The following is a 22,665-nucleotide window of genomic DNA, read 5'->3' on the forward strand; positions in this document are numbered from 1 at the left end:
CAAGTGACACGCTGTCTTTCATGGGAGGGGGTGTGGAGAAAAGCACCCTGGGTTGCTGGAGAACTATGCTATGGCCTCTTTCAGAAGGCAATGTGTACAAATGTTCACTCTCCCAGGAGAAACTCTCCTGGGAATGATTTAACTCTGGTGGTTCCTCAAGATTCTATTCCCCAGGTTGAACTGAGCAGAACAGAGAAGAACACAGGTTTGAACATTGTTTTCTTAATCCCAGTAAGGCACTAACTGTCATTTATTAGGTATTGATTATTTTGGGGTATGTCTTTCTATTTTTTCATCAGATAACTTTTAAACAGTCTCACTTTGATTTTGATGCAGAAGGAAGAGGGTTTTGAAATCTCAGTTTTTGGCAAGATGGAAAAACTATTTTTCTGCTCAGTTCTAAGTAAAAGAGCAAATGACATATTATTTCTGGAGAAGAAAACTTTATGATTAATGGCAAAATCCTACGTGACATTTATGTCTCTGTGTAACTGCAATTTTTGGCACTCATGCAGAGTTTAAATTCTCTTTTCACCTATGGTAGTATAGACTTGACTGGGTATATGCATATCTGCCAGAAATAAAGCAGAAATAGAGGAGAATAGCCTTTTTACCTTTTAGCTTAATAGCCCTAGTGATTAAGATAATTGTCCACAAATGGAAGACCCAGGTTCTAGGACCCCCATACCTGAGGAGTCTGAAGCTGCATCTGCCACATCCAATCAAAATGTCAGGGCTGCTGATTATGCATGCCCAGCTGGGTCAAGCAACTGCCCCCAAACCCTGGGTAATGTGACTGCCTCAGTTTCCTGCAACTGGATTGGCTTCTGAAAGTACCACTCATCCACAGTGGTACAGGGGTCTGGATTTACCATCGAGGCAAACTGCTGGCTGCTTTGCAGGGGTTATAAACCAAGATTATGGCTGTGCAAGCCCAGTGCACCCTGCTTCCAGGTCCATCAAGGCAGTCAGTCCACTTGTCTCACCCCAAGCCCCATAGTCTCCTACCCAACAAATTCAATGGAAATCCCTCCTGCTTCCAGGGGTTCATTAGTCAGTGCTGCTTCACCTTTCATCCTTGCTTCAGAACCTGTCCATCAGATGTGACCAAGGTGGGGCTTATCATCAGCCTTCCGAACAGCAACACCCTGGCTTGTGCTTCCCCACTCCTAGAGTTGGCAGACCCCCTCTTTGACCAACTGGAAGACTTTATTGAGGCCATGGCCAAGATTTTCAGTGACTTGCTTTGGATCCATACTGCAGAGTGAATTTTTCAAACCCTCAGATAGGGACACTACTCAGTATTGAGTTATGTTGCCAAATTTAAACAGCTGGTCACTGACAGTGAATGGAATGAAGCAGCTCAACGCTTCCACCTCCTTCAGGGCCTTCAGGGCCCCACTAAAGATGAGTTGGCCTGGGTGGAACTCCCAGCTACCTTGGACAGACTCATTGTTCTGAGTATCTGCATTGACACCCATCTATCTGAGCAGAAACAGCTAAATCTCACCCCCCATCATCCCCTACAAGGCTGGCTAGGGTCCTAGAAGAGCTGACACTGCCTCCAGTGAAGCCAATCCAAGTAGACACTACTAGAAAAAGATTCTTCCTGCCCCCTCCCAGATGAGAAAGTTTGTCATTGCTCTCAGGGGCTCTGCCTGTATTATGTGAAGACAGGACACTTTGTCCAGACCTATCCAAGGAAGAAAATGCCTGCCTCCATTTTGGGAAACTCTTCAGCCTGGCCTCATTAGAGGGTTATTGTCTGGGCCCTCTACTGACCATTCAGCTAGCCTCTCTGACTCACATAAAATTCTCAAGTGCCATCAAACCTCAAGCCTTGCCCTTGCTTTTCACCCTTCACCTGCAGCCCTAGTATGGGCTGAACCTCTCTGTTCCAGCCCTCTTAGAGACAGAGGCCTCCAGTAACTTCATGGACTTGACCCTAGTGTAACAACATCAGATTATGGTCAGGCCAAAACAGAACCCTGAAGTTGCAGAGATTATGAATGCTCTCTTTGAGGCCCATCACCAGCAAGACAGTTCCATTGTAAATTCCTCCAGCTGACTAATATTTGGTTGCTTTGGTTGTGGATGTAAATGTATATGTAGTTTGATTTTAAGATATACAGATGTTAAGCTGTTCTAGACAAATGAATCCTCTCATCTAGATATTGTACTGGGAGCAATCTGACTATATGCAATGATGTGAATGTTTTGTGACATTTATTAGTGTTTACAAAGTCACCACATTTGATTTAAAAAATATCTATAAATAATGAGACTCACTTTTATAACAGACAGTGGCACTTTCCCTTGCTTTCTTTTCTTAGATTTAATTTTTTTACTAATGATATGAGTAATGACATCAACTATGACTTTAGAGAATGTGCTTGAAAAGTTGCTTTCACCAGTCAGGATTACACAGTCCCATTATATCAGTACGTTTATTTAGCATATTTACATAAAATATACTTTCCTATATCAGCAATATGGAGCTACCTACTATTAAGCAGCAGTACATAGAAAGAGTAGTTGATATTAGTTTTGAAAAGATTTGTGTTTTGCCATTATGCTGTAATTTTTTTTTCTTTTATAAGAAATGTTGTTTATTGTACTCTTCATTTTTATCCTGCAAAATATTAGTGTACACTATTGCAAGCACCTGGAAAGTGAGATAAGTAGCGCAGCAGTACTTTAATTTGACAAAGTAATCTAAATACCTATTTGGAATTCAGAAAATGCAGGTTATTTCTCAAATAACTTATGTTATATATATTTTTGTTGTTCCAATCACTATTACAGATGTGCAGTGATGTTTGGGAATGATGTTATTCTGAAAATATCACAAAACATATACCTGACCCTGAAGCCAAACTAATAGAATCAAAGGGGGAAAAAATTCAATACAACAACTCTTTAGCATGGCTGTCTCTTTCTTGACACATAAATGAAAAAAAGATTAAAGGATACGGTATGTATAATGGTGTTGAACTGACCTTTTTATCATCACAGAGGTTGTCTACTTAACAAAAAAGTCACACAAATGAATACAGTATCTCATTCAATTTCAGCTCTTCGGATGTTTTCTCCTGTTTTAGTTCAGAGAAAACTAAATGGTTTCATTGTACAGATGATATCATATACATTTTTCCACTTCTGATAAAATGCTAAAAACATTTATAAGCATCACATAATAGACCAAAAAGCCAAGTTTGTAGTTAGACTGTTTTTGGTTTGTTTGGTTTTTAATCCATCACAATTTGTGGTGGTACCTAGGCCTATTAATAGTAGCTACCATAGTGTTTTTGGGGAGTAAATGCCAAACTCTTTTTTAAAGGCACAGCCCATCGGTGCAAGAACACTAATACTGGAATCCCTTAGAATTATCCCTTGATTACCTTTCTTCACAGGGGCACCAGTTGAAAAAATAGTATACAATTGTGTAAGTAAAGACTGTATCATAGGGCCTGCATACAGGAAAAAGGGGGAAGATTTCCTTGGCCTGGGCAGCCTTTAAAGTCATTCCCTAATTTTCAAGTGCTTGATTTTACAATCTTAATATTTGTTAACAGAAAAAATATGTAGAATAAAGCTATTTAAAAAAGGTAAACTCTAAAAAGAGAAATCCAATCATGTGGAGCCATACCAGTTCCCGTCAATGGTCAGCAGTAGGGCTCAAATCTTTAGATCCTCAGTAGTACTGTCCTCTACCATTTCAACTAAAGACTACCCAGCAGCAGTATAAGGCTGTTATCTTCTATATGGACTTATCTTTAAAGGGAATGAAACACAACCTTTTCCCACTGTTTATCCATTTTAGCCAAAGAAAATTAAATTCAAAGTGCAGAAAAACTATCATGGGCATAGGCCACCCTCCCACTAGCTTTCTGTCTTCCTACAGGCCCCATTCAAGGAATCTTTCTCCTCCAGAGAAATGGTGGGTAGGAGCCTCTGTTTCCTGGTCTGGGAAAGAGTGGGGAGCATTGAATTGGTCTGCTGCTCCCTTCCCCTACCAGACCATACAGGGAGGGAAATGGGGGGAGGAGCAGGGTGTGAGTGTGTAAGTGTCCATTCTTGTGAGAGAATTTTTCTTGCAAGGGTGTTGACCTGCAAAGTCATTCTCCTGGAGGGATCATGTTTTCCCCAGGAGAAACTGAATGAAAGTTTGTATGTTTGTAGTTCCTGCTAGGAGATCAGGGATTCTCTTGGTAGAAATGTAACACCCACACAGGACTAAAGACCAACTCCAATAAAATAAGAAGTTAATCTAGACATTACAGCTCTGGACCATACATTTAGAAATCCAGGTCTGAGACCTGTTATGACTTTTGAATGCAGACTATTAGGGCATTTGTACATGTGCTCGGGGAGGCAGGGGTGTTTTAATTAGCATGGCTTTGATTTCCACGCTAATTAAAGCACCTGGAGCATCACGTGTATCAGTATCCCTGTGCTGAAAAATGGGGCTGGGGGGGACAGGGGCAGTACTTTAAGTAAAACTCATCAAATGAGCTTTAGTTAAAGGACCCCCACCACCTTTTCAGTGGGGGAAGCTAGTACACATGGTAATTAAAAAAATAGTACACATGCTCCAGCAGACTCGATTAATCAAGTCTGCTCCAATGCGCTGTAGTTACATCGTGTTGGAGCAGCCTCCCTGCATGTGTTTAGGAGCCCCTAATGTGGAATAACACTGACTACAAATATGGAATACTACTGTGTGTCTATCTGGCATTGAAAAGACCTTATCAGATGTCCAGAGATACTGAAAGATCCTATTTCACTGTACAGTTACCATTTAAGTTATCCTCTCTCAGCTGTTCACCTCAGTTTTATGTCTCACGCTTCATGATGGGCAGCATTTTGCCAGCTAAACCGGGGTAGCCAACCTGCAGTACAAGTGCCACAAATGGCACAGATAGCCTCTGTTTGTGGCACACGGCAGATTAGGAAGGGGAAAGCAGAACAGGAGATTGGGCAGGGAGCAGAGGGAAGGAAGCAGAAAGCAAAGCAGCAGAATTAGCAGAGAAACTGGCATGCCTGCCAAAAAGGTTGACCACCACTGAACTAAACATTCAGGGTTCTTCCGATTTTTTCTTCATAAATTCCTCCAGCTGACTAATATTTGGTTGCTCATCTCTGAATGTTTTGCTGCCCACTCATTTTATAAGATACCCTGAACTAAAAGCTTTACTAAGTATAGAGTATTGGCACAAGAACTTCATAAAGATGAGTCATTAGTTCCTTGTTTTGTGACATGTTTTTGCATCATCAGCCCAACATTTCAATGAGCTTTCTGCGGCTGTATTCAATTCGAAATTCACATCTGAATTTTCCCTATGTTCTTATCCCTAAAACTTTTCCATAATTACTTCTTTCCAGTTTTCTTTCTCTCTTTATCTGATTTTTTACCTAGCTATAATTTTGGCACTTCCAGAGCTGAATGTCATTGCAGTATTCTGCCCATGTTTCTAATCTTTCTGTGACCCTTCATATCATTTTTCCATAATATACTCAGTGTACTCAGCTCCTCCTAGTTTAAATGATCTGCAGATTTCATTAATGTATCACTTACTCCCTCTTCCACCTCATTATTAAAGCTATTTAATAGAATCAGAAATAATACCAATCTGTGCATACTTCACTAAATGCCCCCCCCAAGTTATTGTTTATCATTACCCTTCATTGTTTTTCATCTCACTTCATTTTCAGTCAACATGATAGTTCATCTTGAAACCTGAATTAAGTTTGTGAGCAGGTTTTTGAGATAGTGTATCATATACATTACTGAAATTCAGATACAATACTTTATCATTATTGCTGTGCATTCATTTTGTTTTGATACAGGGGAAAACGTAGTTTGGCAGTCTTCAAGCTGTTTAGTATATTTATTTTCTCAAGACTTGTTCCATTATTTTACTAGGAATAAAAACTAAATTTGAGGAAGAATTTCCACTCTTCAGGCACTGATTTCAGGTTCTGTGAATTTTCATATTAGATTATTTCACATATAAGCAGTTCTATATAAGCAACTCCAGGAAAATTCTATTCTTGGACTGAAGACTTGGAGAGAAGAGACTTCTCATTTCTAGATACCAATTGTGAAGTATCTGCTTATCTTTGGGTACCATGCTTTTAAAAAAATAAATCTTGAATTAAAAAAAACACAGATCCAGTAACAAAAAGCCCATTTTGAGTAGCACACAGTTCTGTTTATAATACCTAGTTCAGCACAGTCATACAGACAAATACCAATGCAAAACTGCTGCCTTCATCCCAGTGAGATACATACTTGAAGAGGCAGGTGACAATTACTTTCAAGGACCAATTACTTTCAAGCCTTCCTGATAGACTAAGAAAAATCCCTATCTGAATACATTGAAATGAGAAGCAACTCAATCTTGTTCTAGGAATGTCTGGCTCCAGATCCAGCATAAGGCTATGCTAGTTCAGGTTATAAAACAAGAATGAACCCAGTCTGGAGCCATCCTGATTCTGGGTGGGGCTGTGCTCAAGTGCTAATCAACTTCAGTTCTGGATTTGTATTAGCGTCCAGGCAAAGAACTGGAATATTGGGTTTCTGGTTAGGCTGGTTCTCCTTGCTTGAGGAAATAAACCAAAATGGGAGTGATGCTCAAACAGCCTTTTGCTAAAATATCAAAATCTCATTTTGCCCCCTTTTCAGTCTTTCGATCTTTACCTGTGTATTTGACCTGCCTGTTGTCCAGAGTCTGTTATAAAGCACCACTCTGATCTGTTAATGATGCCATTTTCATTGTCCCACCTGTTGATTTCTTCCACAACTGTGTCCATGCTTCTTTCCACACTACTCATGGAAATACTCACTTTCAACTGGTTCACACAGTTCCGTCCCTGCTTGAGTTCAGATTTCTCCTAATACCCACCTGTCACCTAGCACAAAAGTCCACAATAATAGTTTTCCTTTCTAAAGTATTTTGCATAGTTAAATGTTTACAAAATGGCCTGTTCTTTCTGTGACCATTGCTTGTGAACCCTTGACTCCTACTGTTCAGTTCTTTACGTGTTACATCGTGTATGAAATTGAACCGTATATTCTCCTAGACTGGAGTGCAGTGTAATATACATTGTTTGAGGTATCTAGTGTAATGGCAAGTGGTGCAAAATTATGCATAGCTATTCTGATTCATGTGCAACCATTAATCATGATTTAATATGTCCCATAGTGAGTTTCATTGTTGACGACGACTAATACTAACTTTCTTGGGTGCTGTCTAGCACTTATCCCTGATTTGTGAACCAAATTGTTTAAATAGTATATTAGTATAGTAGAAGAAGGATGATATTACATGAAGTGTTTTTGTATATGTATCAGTTTCTGACCAATTTTAACATTTTATAAAGGAAAATATACATTTGACTAGACCATCTGCCAGTAAATAGTTTTGGAATATATTTGTAGGAACTGCCTCCTTCCTTTTTCCTTAGTTTCTTTGTATTCAAGGGAATTTTACCTTTAAGGGGTAAGCAAAACTCTGAGAGATACTTGAGGAAATGAATTCCTGCTGTGAAACAGTGATTCATTTTGCATTGCATCTGCACAATCTGGCTCTAATGTGCACTTTTGGAATTAATTCAGCTGTTCTACAACTTGACAAAGGTTTTTTTCCCCCTTAATAAAAGTGTGTTCCATTAAAAAATGGTAAAAGAATACACATAATTGCACACATGGTTTTGCAGGCAATGCTGTTTTTTTCATAATACAGGGTAAAAGATTACTAGTGTACATGATACTTTTCAATGGGACCCTACCTGGAAAAGGTTTAAAAATCAAAGGATACAAGCAAATACAAACCATATAACACAAGCAAATACAAAGAGTAGAGTATAATGACTAGAGTTCAAATTTCTCAGGAGGGATTTTTTACCCTATGGTCCAATAAATATAAATACTGACTTTAGAATAATCAGAGTGTTTATTCTAATCCAGGAAGAGGGAAAGCAGCTCTTGTAGTGCCAAAAAAATAAAGTTGCAATAGTGCCATCTAGTGTACCATGTTTGAAGTTATTTGTACATTTCAATAGGGGAGGACCTTTTGCTTTGTGTTTTCAGTCTAGGAAGAAGGGGCCTCTCTGAGTTTTTAAAAGAACAAGAAGGCAGCAGTTTTGAGTACCTTCCTAAAGTGGTCCTCATCTTCCTCCTCCTTGCTCTGATTTAGGTACAGTGAATATTTAATAATAAGTACATCTGCTGCAGAGTGACTAGTTCAGCATTGTGCATGCAATGGTTGTACTTTGAGCAGGCAGCAAAGATAAATGCCAGAAAAATGTGGAATCCCAGGTTTGAATGACAAAAAAAAAAGAGGCAGGAGGAAAGAAGCCTCTGTCTAATTGCTCAGAGACTACATAGGGTAGAGAGTCATGGGTCTAGGCTGTCCAACAGCTCACACTGGTGAGAGGGTGCAGAGACCTGAGCTGGATAGCTGAATATGTTGTACAGAATGGAGTGGCTCCATGGCCATGTAGCTTGCTGAATTGCTGCCCTTTCTTGTTTCAATGCATTGCAAGCTAATTCAATACTATGGGCTCTCATCCTGAGATGTGGAAGTGGAAGGCTGCAATGACTTGTTTATCAGAGAGTGAAGCTTCTCAAGGTTTATTTTTGTCTTTGATACAGAATTTGCCTGTGACAAGCAAACGGGAAGTCTGTCTAGGAAGAGCTGTCACTGCTCCACTAGAAGCACAGATTTTCCAGCCACATGATTTCAGCTTCTCTTGCCTGCTCTTCTCCCACCCACAGCAGTTGGCACCCAGGGGATGTGTCTTTCCCTGTTGGATTTGCTTGGGGTGCAGTCACAGCAGCTTATCAAATTGAGGTATCAGGTTCCCAGCCATCAGAGGGCTGGGGGACTTCTAAAGTAAAGATGGTCATAAAAATTCTCCAACATCAAAAGGATGAGTGAAGGGGGGAGATCTCATGTTCCACTCTGCCTGTTACATTGCTGCTAATTGTGTGCAGCTCCATGTGAGAATTCCCCCTTTTCTAAGCAAAAGTGTGTGGCGTGGGGGGGTATCCCTAAGTCCCAGAAGAAGATAAGATGATGGGATCTGATGGGGAAAGACAGGAATGAAGCCTTCTTTCTTTAGGTTTTACTTTCTGGTGAGAGGAGATGAAAACGTTAACTGAGTATGTCCCCACTAGTTCTTAGCCTCTTTCTTTCTGTTCAGACACATCAGAACACCTTACTGTTAATCAGCTCAAGCTGTATGTATTGAGAACAGGTATGGATGGGAAGGAAATCTGGGGAATACTTAAGCAGCCCATCTCCAGGGCCTCTAAATCCTGGAAATAAGCCAGAGTAATGGAAGCTGATGGAAGGAGACCAAGGACAGCAAGATGGGAAACCGTCTCATAAAGGTCCTTCTGAGATTACAGGCATCCCTATCTACACTGGTGGGACTTCCCTGATGATAGGGAAACCTGTCTACTGGTACTGGATTCTTCAGGGTTTGGCCTTTAGTATTTAATTTAGAGTTCAGAGGTCTGGCAGACAATGATCCTTTTTCATTAACCCCTTTGTGACGGTTGTGGTCAGACTGTGAGAGGGAATGGTGTTAGGCCTCCAAAACTCCATAAAAGGCCCCCAAATGTGTATAACTGTTGTGGTACAGAAAAGAAAGCCAAAGGGACTGCTGTTGGCTTGTAGATCATGAAGTAGCTGATTAAGTCACAGTGTAAAATATAGATGGTCACTCCTCTATCTAGTGTGTGTGTTTATGTGTGTGAATGTGTGTGTGAGAAAGAGAGAGAGAGATCAATCCTCATTACTATAGTACCTGAACACTGCTCATTCCTTAATGTTTGCATCTTCACAATAACCCTAGCAGCTGGGGAAGTGCCATTTCCCATTTTACTGATGTGGAACCGAGATATATTGGGGTGGGGGGCAGGGAGTGATTTACCTAGTGACTTGATGGCAGAGCAGGAACTTGCACCCAGGATGTCCAAGTTCTGGGCTAACAACCTAATAGTCTTCTCAGAAACTTCTTATAAACATCTCCATTCCCTTCTCATCACATATACATTGAAGATGTGCTTTGCTCCAGCACAGTTTCTCACTGCCTAGCTCCAGTGTGGGCATGCATGGGTACAGGCCTCTAGCTCCATGGGTCAGATCCAGGTGTAGATGAGAAATAGATAATACAACATTTTCTCATTTTATACACCAAGGCCCAACTTATCATAAGCACTTAGACATTTCTTTTTAGCCCCCTAATTTTGATTGATTTCAGTGCCTGAATAGTACTTAGGTCCCTTTGTAAATCTGAATTTAACTTCTTTAGAAACATTACAGGCATGTCTGTATTTCAGATCTTTTAATTAACTGTTTGTTACTCTTACCTGAGCTGACATGGCACCTTTCCATTCCATGTGTACCCATAGTCAGGGCCAGATTCTACAATGAACTATGGAACAAACATTGCTTTATTGCTATATGTAAAAAAATCATGATTTTTGTGTTCAAGTACAACAAAGCTGTGATTTTTCGCCTTTTGAACAGTTAGATGTGTAGCTTGGACATTTTCTTAATATAGCTTGTAATGCAATATGTTACTATATTTAAAGAATCTTAAACATTTTCCAGTGTAAAATTACTGGGCCAGATACCACTGAAATTACCCTGTTCCCATAGAATTTAGGATGACATCACCTAAACCTGAAAATCTCAGGATCAGTGCAGCTTTTGCCTTACAGGGCAATGTAAGGCAGTAGCTCTTGCCCATGTTGTAAGCAGCACAGTGAATGAGGCGAGGGCTGACAGTTTACTTTATTTTTCACTGTCAGCTATGTATTTATGCACAGCACAGCCTACTTCACTCCATATATTTCAAAGTGCTAAAAAATCATACCAATTGTATTCTGCATGCTCAAAGTGCAGATTTCAAAGGTTCATGACTCAGTCGAATCAAAATCAATTTTCACCAGAACACTCAAAGGTACTTTTCCTTACTGAGGGCCATTTCTATGCTAAATTTCAACTCTCTGCTAGAGCTCTTAAAAAAAAAAAGTCGGGGGAGAGAGAGATTGAAAAAAAGTTGCAAGAATTGTTAATAACAGTAAAAATATTTCTTTACTTCTTTCATATCCCAAGTGGCTCAGTTGTATTAACTCAAACAAAAATTATCTTAGGGCAGAAAGCAGGCTTGGAAAATTTCAACCCAAATAAAAAACAATTTACATTGGAAAAAAGCATATCAAATCTTAATACAACAATCACTGCTAGTCCTGCTCTCCTTTAGTCTTGAAAAAATATTTTAATCCATTTCATTTCAGTAATTGTAGAGATTGAGGAATCCATATAAAAATGATTTTATTGATTTGATGATACATTATTGCAATATAAGGTGATATGGCCAACATGTCTAACCCGTCGGAAATGGAAGACTAGATCCTCAGCTTTATTTTGTCTCCTTCTTGAAGCTGCCTGAGGGCAGTTTAGTCCTTGAATTAATTTAGACCATGTCCAATCCCTCTCTTCCCTGACCTTTGTCTGTCAGACTAGGGCATGCACTCAGGACCCCTCCAAGGCAGGGATCAGCAACGTAAGGCCTGCAGGCTGGATCTACCCATGAAGGCACTGAATCCAGCCCACAGAAATAGATAGCTTTGTCTGTGCCCTTGGCTGCACCTGTGCCCATCCTGGGGCAAGGTAGGAAGGCGATGTGTCAGGGTTGGGCAGCTTCCAACTCTGCTCGTGCCACTTGCTTCTTACCATCCTCCAGCTGTGGTCCAGTGAGGGGCTTTGCCTGCTCCTGTGCCAGGGCCAGACAGCTGGGAACTATGCCTGTGGTGCTACCACTTCCCTTAGACCCCTGCTCTCTGACCGCAGCATGGGCACAGCTTCTAGCCAGTGGGGAGCTGTGCTGAAGCTGGGCACTTTCCATTTTTCCCTGTTCCACAGCTGGGAAAGGAGGAGAGAAAGGAACAGGGAGAAGCAGCAACACCACAGACACAGCTTGCAGATAACTGGTCCCAGTGCAGCTCTCCATGGGTGGGAGCTGCACCCACACTGCAGCCAAGGAGTTGGGGGGCTAGGAGAAGCAGAAGTGCAGGCAGAGTTGTGGGAAGCCCCTTCTAGCTGATATCCCACTGAAACCACCCACGTTGTTGGCCCCTGCTCTAAACCATCTGTTCTGCCTAAGTGATAGGCTTAGGGGAGTGTGAGATGTGGGGGAGGGAAATGGGGGATGGGGGCTGAGATGGAGCGCAGAGAGGGAGAGAGAGAGAGAGAGAAAGGATGGAACTTCTCTTCCAGCATCAGTCCTGGACTTAGAGATGCCCAGAGTAGTTTTAAATTAATTAAGCTCAGGTACTTTGTGCTGTCTAGATGCAGCAATATGGAGCTCTGAAAGACCTAACTGCCGCTCAGCAGAATAAATTAGCTTTCCTGCAATTCTCGTCTTCTGTGGCTAGACCAGTTTTAGTATCCAAGATGGCTTGTTTCAGAAGTTAGCACAGGTATCTCTACACTACAGTCTGAAATGTACTACACCTGGAATACAGCTAAGAATGCTCCAAATTATGTTGGTTTCTAACAGTCTTCTTGGGGTACCATCCTGGCTGATGACCACTCGAATGCTTCTGGCATACTTTTGTGCCTTGGCACTCCACCCTTTGCTGTAGTAGGGTAAGCACAGAAAAGATGGTGCAAAGTGTCAGCTGAGATTCCCCATGTTCCAGAGATGTCCTTAGCTACCCTGTACAGCAGATTATGGTCTCTCTGAACCATCTTATAAATGCAAAGGGGCCACACTATGGCCCAGAATATGATCCCTTAGAATTTGGATGTTTCAGCCAGACAAAATTCTGTTGTTAAATGTGTCTATATTTGTACCAACTACAGAATAATTAAACTTCTCTTTGGTATAAGAATAATTTGAACGTATACTTTAAACTGAAGTCAGAAGGCTTTCAGTACTGTATCTGAGGAAAATACTGCAGCATTGAGTCACTGAATTGTCAGAGAACTTGTACTTGAAGAGATATCCAGATTTGTTGGATCTAAAAATTGACCTACTCTGAAGGTTGTCCTGTATAAGAGTTCAATTTACTGAACAACCAAATGTAGATGTATTGGTGTTCGTGTGCAGTGATAAAATTCTGTAAAGAACATGAAATGTGACAATGGTCTTTGAGAAACTAGGTTATAGAAGTGATATTATAGATTTTAGTAATGCTTTAAATTAAGTGTCCTCAATATGCTTAACCTTGCATTAAACTTAGATTTAATAAGACAAATGTGTATTAAGTACTGAATATACTTAAGGGAGCAATCTTGCATTGGCAGGGGATGGACTGGATGACCTCCTAATAGGTCTTTTCCATCTCTAATTTCTGTGATACTAATTGATTATTAAAACACTTTTATTGAGGATTGATATGTAGCTATTATATAGTTATTAATCTTACAACCCAACTGATATTTAATTTATACATGCTTTTAACACACAATGTCATTTTAGTTTTTAGTCAGTAACCCAGGAACCAAACGTTAAGTGGAGCCTTGAAAAATCCTGCTTATAAATGAAACTGTCTTCCTTTGAGTTTGATGATCAAAGCATTCTTTTATACTACTGGCAGAGGCTTACAGGACTTTTCATATGTAAAAAATGAAACATTTTCTGTATTTTACCCCATGGTGTTGCAAACCCTGTGGAGTGGTCATCATGAGAAAATCTGCCTTGCCTTAGTTTATACCATGTGGTAGAGCACATCTCAAAATATAGCTAAATATGAAATTTTTAAAGGTGACCTCTACCTCAATTTCAAAACCAATAAGAAATGTCCCAGAATGCCTGGGATGCAGGAAATGGTACAAAGGTTGTTGAATGTTTGGTATAAATTTTAATTTGCTAGAAGTCATTGCCATTTTTTACTGTGAATGTTCGGTTAAGGGAAAGGCAGAAGTTTCACAGAGCTGTGTTATTAATTCATCTTGTATATGCCTAGGGCCATGGCTCATAATGGCATTCCTTTCTTTTTAACATACTGTCAGGACTTTCAAAGGACATCCAGAAAGCTTCAAGTGACTATTTGTTGGATGCGTTTATCATTTTCTAAAGGTTTTATTTAATATGGACTGATCTTTTATATCTATGGGTGAAAGGTGCATTAGAAAATACTTTTTGTAAAAACCTATAACTCAAAAGATTCACAAACATCTGATTTTGGCTACAAGAATACACTGTGTCAGAATCTCAACAAGGGCTTTCTGAAGCATTTTTTTTAAATAGTGAACAATAAGACAATTGTGAATAAATGCAAACCTAATGCAAATAATCTCAATCCTGGAAAAAATGCTGCTCAATTTAAGTGAGACATGAAAAGTAAAACCTGCTTGATTGTAAGGCATTGAGATTCTTGCATCTTTGTGATAAATATTTACATTCAACATATGTCTCATGATGTCAAAAGTGTAACAATTCAGTTTTGTTTTTAATCAGGAGGCTGGAATGCAGATGGGAAGGGCCCTAATGTTTGGGACACATTCACCCATCAGGGAGGAGATCGAGTTTTCAAGAACCAGACTGGTGATGTAGCTTGTGGCAGCTACACTCTGTGGGAGGAAGATTTGAAATGTATCAAACAGCTTGGATTGACTCATTATCGCTTTTCTCTTTCCTGGTCACGTCTGTTACCTGATGGGACGACAGGTTTCATCAACCAGAAAGGCAATTGTTTCTTAAAAATAGAAGGTTGCAGCTTTAATTCAAGGTTATTGCTGCAGTCTGGCATAATTAATCCAGTATGCTATTCTGCAGTGTAGCTTTGAAATTGCAACTTTTTTTAGAGTAATTATGAGATGATTTTTTTTTATAGGTTTGCAACAACTTACTAATTAATATCCTAAGTCCCCTTGGATATTGTGATCTTTTGGGGAGGGATTAGTATTATGTCCCCTAATATATATTTTTGCTTGCTTTAAAAATTATTGTTAGTTTTTGTTGAAAATGGTTATTCTAAAATATTTGGGCTTTTGATATCATTTAAAGCTTCAATGAACCCCTGCAGAATTTGCTGTCAATAAGAGGGCACTTTTATACGGTTTATAAAAAGAATCCTATTTGAGAATATTAGAAAATGCCTGTAGATAATTTATAAATATAATCTGATTGCAGATTGATTATTGTATGTTGCCTAAAATGGTTAGATTTTTCTGTAGATATGCAGATAATACACTCCTGGGGTGGAAAATTCAAGGGAAGTTTATGGTTATTTGTATTCCAGAGTGTTTGCAGCCCCAGTCAGGTCTGGGGGCCCATTGTATGAGGTACTGGAACAAATATTCAAGACAGTCCTTGACACACAGAGATTATACACTCTAAGTATGGGACAGACAAAACTGGATGAAAAAATCTACTACATAGAGACAAAAACGAATGAAAATATTTACTACGTAGAAGCAGCCTGGTCAAACTGAGAGATTGTAAAAATTATATTGGTTTACACATGTTTGCATCAAATATATAATGTATGAGAAAAGGCAGAGAAGTGCAATATTCAATGCAGAAGAAAGTGAGTTTGGGGAAAGAAAAATGGAGGGAAGCACAAAGAAGGAAGAGTGAAGCTGCATCAGAGAGACCGTGAGGAATGGAGTGATAGGTCTAAGCAATCAAGAGGAAGGAATACATCCTGAGCAAAACAAAATTCTGTAGATGTGGAAGGCATCAGCATCTAAAAGTGTCTCTGTCCTGTCCCGCTGCTGCTTAACACTAGGTCTCACTATGAAGACATAAATCTTTGTGCTCCTGGAGCAGCTTAAACCCTTTGTGTTCCCTTTCCCTCCCAGTCCAAGAAGGCCTGGACTGGAAGGACAATAATGGGAGATATTAAGATCCCCCTCAGGACTTCCCATATTGATACATATATAGTAGGAAAAATATTGTTTTGTTAAAGGTTGGGGTTACAGAACCTGAGTTGCCTGTGCAGACAGATGAACATCCTTTGCATCCTGCTGATCACAGCTTCTCTCATAATGGGATGGAGGAGGGTTTGCTTCAAGCAGTTAGCAGGGTGAGCTGCTGGATTCACCGATGACAGACCAGCCAGCCACTGTCCCCCACAAAGCAGGACAGCAGGAATACCCCAGCTTCTAGTGAGACCTATTTGGGAAACTTTCCTGCCCCCACCAGAATTTCTCAGCATGCAGCCTCTTCTCACTAGCAATATTTTAGGGACACACAGAAATCAGATTTGGCTGAATCCTTAGTTTTTTCCTTGGACATGGATTTCTTCAGATAGTGCTGCACGCAGTGTACATTTGCCACAGAACTGCTTATTGAACAGGCTTTGTTATTTAGATGGCAGAGTGGGAGATAGAGAGCAGACATTTTTAATGCAATCAGTAAAATAAAGCTAACTTTTTCTCGCAACTCAAATATAATTTTGGAAAATGTTCACTTGATCCCTGTTTTAAACAGTTGCCTGATTAATATTATGAACTTTATGTTTAACGAAAGGGCATTGGAGGGGCTCCAAGTAGACCAGTTTTCATTAGGCAGGAGCTCACTTCTGTGCAGTGATCTGTTGAAGCAATTGTAACTGCCTAGCATGGAAAGGCCAGCCTCTTCTATATAAATATTTTCACAAAGAGCATTCACATGAACTGATTCACTACCAATTTCACACCTAAAACATGGGACATTTGGAAAACCTTTAAAACCCTTTTGTTTTCCAACTATGGAGGGGGAGGGGATTCTTTTAAAGGAACAATGTTTCAGATGTTTTCTTCTTGTGAAATGTCAGGTTTTCAGGTGAAAACTTATTTAAGATTTCTTAGATTTTTTTTCCTTTTTTTTTTTTGGAGGGGGGAGGGGGTACAATTCTCTGCAATGAGTGTAGTCAGCTAGCTTCCAGATGGCAGATTTCTATGAAGAGGGAGCCAGAACTCGTAGCCAAAAGAGTATTTGATTCAGCACAGAGTCCTCTGCTGAGTCTGACTTCAGCATTAAGGTAGGGCACCAGGAGATAGGAGAAGAGAGATGTGGGCAGAAGTGGGGCAATGAGGCCTTTAGCTCCTCCTGCCAAAAAGAGCCCCTACATCTCCAAGATGCCTTCTCTTCTCGCAACATACACACACTTTCCCCCTCCTCTGTATGGTACCATCATTCCCTCTTTACCTAACCCTCAGGTACAACCATGAAAATTAAGGTAATCCACTGAAGATAAGAAAAAAAAATTCTGGAAATTTGATTTTGTACTAGAGTTTTCCAGGACCACAATCCTATTTTGTTTGTCCTGTCCACATAAGATTTTATTTCTTTTTTCCCCATATGCACACAAGATTATGTATCTTTTAAAAAATGTTTAACTGTAATTTGAAAAATAGGTGATGAGTTATTTATTTTAACCTTCACAAATACTATTGAGTAGTTAGTAAACTAGGGCTATCTAAAACTTTTTTTAGGAAGCACTGCTAACAAACAGGATACTGTATCAGCAAAAATTCTGTTTGGCCAAATAAGGGCAGCATTGTGAACCTCTTACGCCAAGCAGAGAGCAATAACTCCCCTGAATAGTCCCACTGAAGCCATGTGAGTCATCATTCATGGTTGTGAGTAACAGATTCACAACTTGGCTTTAACTGTTCATACAATTGAACTATACATTTAGGCTTTTAAACTTTTAAATAAATTCTGACAACTTCTTTCCCCACATAAATGGGTACACCCTCAAGATACATATAGTCATCTCCACTTATTTTAATGGATACCTCTGGTCTTGCATTTAGAAGGAGAAAAAAACTGCCCACCAGATTTACAAATGAATTTATCAAGTCTTACCATGATAACACTAGAGGCATCAGTTTGTTTACAAGGATGTAAAGACCAAGTCTGTGGTTCTTAATTTATTGCTTCATCAGATGTTGCATTAAAAATAGTTTTACTGAAATCCCCAGAACAAGACCCACCATCTGGCATAACTATGAAAGCAGAATAATTTTAAGGCCTAATACTGTCCTTCTAAAGATAATTGAGAATACAGCATTTGTGTCTGAAGATTTAAACATAATGACCTAGTCAGTCTGAAAACCAATGGGAAGAAGTAGCTAGTACAGAACAAACAAATTTGCTCACTAACAAGTGGCATATTATTGATCTATTAACCTTGAACTCTGAGAGATGGTTGATGTGATTGCACAGCTATTGACCATCATCTTTCAAAACTTGGGATGATTGGGAGAGGTCCTACATGATTGAAAAAGTGCAAATATAATGCCCACCTTTAAGATGGGAAAAAAGGAAGACCTGGGGAACTGCAAGCAGGTCAGTCCCTGGAAAAATCATGGAGCAGGTCCTCAAGGAATCCATTTCTAAGTACTTGGAAGAGAAGAAGGTGATTAGGAACAATCAGCATGGAGTCACCAAGTACAAATCATGTCTGACCAAGTGATTGCTTTCTATAATGAGAAGTTTGGTTCTGTGAATGCAGTGATTGCCCCGTGCTTCTTATCACTACCCCATGCTCCTTACCCATCTGGGCACAAATGACACAGCTTGAAGCAATTCCAGCTGGGTTATGAATGGCTACAGGGCTCTGGTAGTAGGGTTCAGCGGGGGTGCAGGTGGTTTTTTCCTCAGTCCTCCAGTTACACGTCACAGGCTGAGGAGGGAGAGAGAAATCGAGGCAGTAAACAAAAAACTACAATGCTGGTGCCATTGTGAAGACTTTGTCTTCTACGACCAGAGAGGCAGTAGTTTGTTGGGAAGAGATGCCCTCCACTGTGGAAGAAGCTCTTCTCAGCCAGAATGGCTGACCTGCTCAACTGGGCTTTAAACTAATCTTGCAGGGGAATGAGCAGACAACCACCAGAGCAAACTCACCAAGCATCAACTGCAAAACCAGCAGGTTAGGATGCTTAAGGGAACCCACTCCTATCCCAGCCTGGGAATAAAGCTTCTCCATGAGTACACGGAAGCCTAGGGCCTCCAATGGCATACTTGTGTATCTGTACACTAATGCTAGGAGTTTGGGGAATAAACAGGAGGAACTGGTCCTTCTGCTAAACAAAAATGACTATGATCTCATACAGATAATGGAGACCTGCTGGGACTCCTCTTATGACTAGACTATGGGTATAAATGGCTACACCATTGTACAGGAGAGATCACGCTGAAAAAAGGGGCAGAGGTGTATTTCTGTATGTTAAGGAGAGCTACACATTCCTACAATCTAAGATTGGCACCAAGGAGGATGACTGAAGACCCTCTGGGTTAGAATATGATGGGGTTGTAGTGAATGGGGATACAATGGTAGGAGTCTACTACAGACCTCCAAACTAGGAACAAGAATTTGCCAGGAAACTGGCTGAGGCTATACGCTCTTGGTGCATAGGTGTCATGGGAGACTTCAACTACCCTGACATCTCATGGAAAGAGCACTTGGCCAAATCCGAGTGCTCTTAAAGTTTCCTTACATGCATGGATGAGATTTACCTGTCTCAGGAAGTTTATGGGCCAACAAGAGGTAAGGCACTGCTGGACCTGGTACTGGCTAAAGGGGATGATCTAATCAGCAACCTAAGAATCAAAGGGAAGCTGGGTGACAGTGACCATGAGTTGATCACTTTCGCTATCCATTGCAAAACTGGCAAGTCAGCCAGCAATGGAGTAATCCTTGACTTTAGGAAGGCTGGCTCTCATAAGCTCAGGAGACTTGTTCTTGAGGCCCTGAGGGACCATGATCTCACAGGGAAGGGAGTTCATGATGAGTGGTTGCTCCATAAGGAAGTGATCCTTGAAAAACAAGGGAAGTCCATCCCAACCCATAGCAAAGGTGGTAAAAGGACTCAGCAACACCCTTGGCTGAACAGGAAACTCATGGACCTTATATGTCCAAAAAGAGAGGCATATAAAGGATGGAAGACAGGAAACACCACTAAGGAGGATTATTCTGCCCTGGTCTGCACCTGCAGGGAGCAAACTAAGAAAGCCAAGGCTGACTCTGAACTCCAACTGGCTACACGAATCAAGAATAAAAAGTCCTTCTTCAGATATGTAGGGAGTTGAAAGAAAAACAAGGGCAACATTGGACCTCTGCTAAACCAGCTGTGACAGCTGACTACTGACACACAGGAAAAAGCCAACCTGCTTAATAGTTACTTTGCATCAATTTTTCACCAGCCCAAAGGACCACCCAGTGAGGGTGAATATAAGCCTACCATTGGCATGGATCTTGTGAGGGAGCATCTTGAGAGGCTGGATGCCCATAAATCAGCTGGTTCAGATAGATCGCACCCAAAAGTGCTAAAAAACTGGCAGACATCACAGTGGAGCATATACTATGGAGCATCATAGTGATCATAGACATCACTGGCAAGGATATTTGAGAACTTGTGGCACTCAGGCAAAGTACCTGAAGATTGGAAGAAGGCCAATGTGGTGCCCATCTTCAAGAAAGGGAGGAAAGAAGACCTGGGAAACTATAGGCTAATCAGTCTGACCTCAATCTCTGGGAAGATTTTGGAAAAATTATCAAAGAAACCATTCTTGACAGGATAACAGAAGGCAACACTCTGAGGGATAACTAGCACAGGTTTGTTGCAGATAGATCTTGCCTGACCAACTTCATTTTCTTCTATGACCAGGTGAGATATTACCTGCACAAAAGGGAAGAGGTTGATATCATATATTTGGAATTTAAAAAAGCCTCTGACCTGGTGTCCCATGATGTCCTTATGGAAAAATTGGGCTACTGCAGCCTCAACAACTTCACAGTACAATGGTTGGGAAACTGACTCCAAGGTTGGACCCAAACGGTGGTAGTTGATGGAACCAAATCAACATGGCACTCAGTGACTAGTGGGGTCCCCAAAGGCTCTGCTCTTGGGCCTGTACTTTTTAATGTATTAAGAAACTATCTGGACACTGGAGTCAGAAGTGGACTGGCTAAGTTTGCTGATGACACCAAACTTTGGGGAAACATATCCACACTTGAAGATAGGCTGGTGATCTAGGTTTGATAAGCAAGATGGGTGGATGAAAACCTGTTGGCATTCAATATGGAGAAATGCGAGGTGCTCCACCTTGGGAAAAGAAATCCGCATCACACTTACAGGCTTGGCAACGCTACGCTTACTAGCATCATGACCGAGATACAGGACCTCTACTTAATTCAGGAAGTCCACAGTCCCACCAGAGGAAATGCCCTGTTGGACCTGGTCCTGGCCACAGGAGATAACCTGGTAAGGGGCCTCCAGGTCCTTGACCACCTGGGTGATAGCGATCATCGCTTGCTGGAATTCACCCTTGAGGGTGTCAAGGGCCTGCAGCAAGGCAGTAGCCCTAGATTTTAAGAGGGCCAACTTCAATGAGTTGAGGAGATTAATGGGAGAGGCGCTGGGGTTCTCATAAGCAGGGGAACTCAGTGCCCAAGATGAGTGGTCATTCCTTAAGGAGATGATACTCACGGCCCAAGGGGTGACCATCCCAGCAAAAAGCAAGGGGGGCAGGAGTGCCCGAAAGCCCCCCTGGCTCACCAAGAGAATGCCTGATTGCCAAAAAGGTGGAGTACAACTGGTGGAAAAGGGGTGCTATCTCCAAAGAGGAGTATACCTCCTCTGTTCGGGCCTGTAGGGGGGCTGTCAGGAAAGCTAAGGCGGACATAGAGCTAGGACTTGCATCCAAAATCAAAGATAAGAAAAAGTCCTTTTTCAAATATATAGGGAGGATGAAGAAACCACTGGAAAATGTGGGGCCCCTGCAAGATTCTCTAGGCAAACTGGTGGAGAAAGCAGACCTCTTTAACCAATTCTTCACCTCTGTTTTCTTGGGCAGGGACCAGGACTTCCCCACCGTAATGCAAGGCGGACTTGAGGGAAATGCTTCCAGACCTCAGGTTGGGGAGGACTGGGTTAGAAATCTTCTGGAGGGGCTGGACGTGTTCAAATCAGCGGGTCCAGATGCTCTTCACCCCAGGGGGTTCAGGGAGCTAGCAGGGGTTATTGCAGGGCCTTTGGCACGGCTTTATGAGTGCTTGTGGTGCTTGGGCCAGATGCCAGATGATTGGAAGTTAGCCAACGTGGCCGCATCTTTAAAAAAGGGAGAAGGGAGGACCTGGGCAACTATAAGCCCATCAGTCTTACCTCAATCCTAGGGAAACTCTTTGAGAAGGTCATCATGGAGCACATCTGCGATGCGCCGGCCTCAGAGATGATGCTCAAAGGCAACCAGCACGGTTTCATTAGGGGTAGGTCATGTCAGACCAACCTGATTGCCTTTTATGATCAGGTCACAAAAGCATTGGATGCAGCAAACTTATAAGATGGGAAACACCCTTCTTGAGAGCACAGAAGCAGAAAGGGATCTTAGAGTCATTACTGACTCCAAGATGAACATGGGCCGACAATGTGAGGTCACGGTTGGCAGGGCTAACTGGACCTTGTTGTGCATCCACAGTTGCATCTCAAGCAGGGCCAAAGAGGTGACCCTCCCCCTCTATGCAACACTGGTCAGGCCACAGCTGAAGTACTGTGTCCAGTTCTGGGTGCCCCACTTCAGAAGGGATGTGGACAACATTGAGAGGGTCCAGAGGAGGGCCACCTGCATGATCCAGGGACAGCAGGGCAGACCCTACAATGAGAGACTGCAGGACCTGAAGCTGTTCAGCCTTCACAAGAGAAG

General features: G+C 41.3%; 1 pseudogene; it reads left to right on the forward strand.

Moving 5' to 3' along the window:
- The first annotated feature begins 8,741 nt into the window (after nucleotides 1–8,741).
- Nucleotides 8,742–22,665, forward strand: part of LOC109321820 — a 20,235-nt pseudogene continuing 6,311 nt past the window's right edge.

This window comes from Crocodylus porosus, unplaced genomic scaffold, assembly GCF_001723895.1.
Source record: "Crocodylus porosus isolate Cpor-Errol unplaced genomic scaffold, CroPor_comp1, whole genome shotgun sequence".
Taxonomy (NCBI): Eukaryota; Metazoa; Chordata; order Crocodylia; family Crocodylidae; genus Crocodylus; species Crocodylus porosus.